Source organism: Pinus tabuliformis, chromosome 4_1, assembly GCF_031772625.1.
Source record: "Pinus tabuliformis cultivar Carrire ecotype Pingquan chromosome 4_1, CPIR1, whole genome shotgun sequence".
NCBI lineage: Eukaryota > Viridiplantae > Streptophyta > Pinopsida > Pinales > Pinaceae > Pinus > Pinus tabuliformis.
This window is the reverse complement of record NC_142303.1, coordinates 41,591,676-41,593,642: the sequence shown is the minus strand read 5'-3', so window position 1 is coordinate 41,593,642 and position 1,967 is coordinate 41,591,676. Positions and strand designations below refer to the sequence as shown.

Here is a 1,967-nt window from a genome sequence, read left to right as displayed (position 1 = left end):
GCAGATCCTCCACAGGCAGATCACCAGATCCACGCTTCCTTTGCAGCAGATCCGACCCCCATGCAACACATCGAGCTGTCTTGCTAGAGATTCAGTCAAACTCCACGTGGACAACGCTGTCACACGTGCGATGCCTCTCTTCTGACTGAGTTTGAGCAGCGCACTTTTTGAGCCGTGGAGACCTGGGCTCGAATCCCAGCAGCCACACCACAATCTCGCACCAATCACCGGGATCTATTCCCTCAAATATCTGAGGAAATTGAACATAGCAGATAAAATAACAGATACGATCCCCTCCACGATCCATCATAAAGCGGATTGCCTCCCTCGGCGCCCAGATTTAAACAAGAAAAAAATCATCGCCTGCGTGAATGGGGCACACCCCCATCGGGTTCGCAGACCACCACAGTATTGGATCCCCGAAGGCCGAGAAGATTGTTGCCGCTGTTTGGTTGACCACCTGGCAGTTGAAGCAGAAGGGACACGTCGACAGCTTTGTCTGGTAATCGACGTGGGCGTAGGGGTTTAGGATGACGCGACAGGACCGTCTGTCCATTACGGCGTTCATGTGAAGAGCTTCCTGATGAAAAGGAGAATTTTCTCCTACAAATATCAAAGTTCTACACCGTAGCTTCTTCAATCCCTCAGAAAGGTCATGTCTCTTGTCAATAGCTTGTAAAAACCGCATAACATTTTTGCTCTGCCTCTCATCCAACAACCTTGTATAGAACCATTTAGTCCAGGAAGGCTCTCTACATAAGGGGGACACAAGAATAAGTCCAGCAACTCGCTCCCTGTACTTTATTAAAAACAATGTCAAGATATAAGCCCCTGCTGTCACACCCATACAAATGACCTCATGAAGCCCAAAGTGATCCACCTGCTTTGCCAGATCGTCCACTGAAAGCACCGGAATATTTGATGAAATAGCTGCAGCTCCTAACTCATGTCCAGGTGCATCTATGTGATACACACAGAAGTTATGGAACAGTAATGAAGAGGCTTCCGGGCAAAAGAATAACCCTTGAAAACATGACATATAATTCAAGGCCACGTCTAGATAAGTGATGAGAGCTGGCTTCCCCTGATCTCTGCATACGAAGACTGACACGGGCCCATCGCTGGTCTGGACAACTTCCTCCTTTCCTCCCCAGGGGATTATTTCAATGTCCATCGACACAGAACTGCTGGAGTCGCCCATGCCAAAGCAAAATGCTCACAGAATCGATCGACCGACCGACTACAGTAACTGCAAGGTAGAAGAAGTAAGGCTTGATACTGCCGCAAAACCTATCCTTCTTCCCCTGCGCTCATAGTCACCAATTCCCCTCATCAAACGGTAGTTGATTTTTCCCTTTCTATTGCTCTCAAAGCAGCCGTGCGATCTGCCCCAGCACTTTGACCGCAACCAGAAAAGCAAGGGCCATTGATTAGACTGTTAAAAGTTTGTTGCGGCCATTCGTCCCCACTTACAGCGAGGATTTCAATACATGGATGTAATGGTGAAAAAGCAAACGAAATGAAAACGGAAAAGAAAAGTCCCCGGACCGTCTTCACTCAAGCACTCAGGCCGCTCCAGCACTTGAACAGATCACAAAAAAAATAATTGATGGACAAACAACATATATTAAACTCTTTATTTTCCCTCAGCCCAAGAGGGGCCAGGCCCTCAGAGGCTCTGATACCAAGATAAAATTGCACACTCTCAAAAATATATTCTATTAATTGTTGAATGAGGAAATTACACACATATTTATACAATCAATAGTCTTAAGATAGGAATGCTATCTTAGACGTATAGTAGTGTGGTTGAGAGATTCTCTCAACCACACACTAAACTAGGAGAAACTAAATTCCTATTATGTAGGAACAAACTCCTCAAATGGAAAATTACAACCATAGACAAGTAGGAATTAATTATTTCCAACTCTTTTCAAATCATTGTGTTTATTTTCCATTGGAATATT

The 1,967-nt window shown here is 45.2% G+C and overlaps 1 pseudogene; it reads right to left on the bottom strand.

The window, feature by feature from the left end:
* Positions 1-91: 91 nt before the first annotated feature.
* Positions 92-1,323, bottom strand: LOC149174080 (protein NDL2 pseudogene; annotated as a pseudogene).
* Positions 1,324-1,967: the final 644 nt, after the last annotated feature.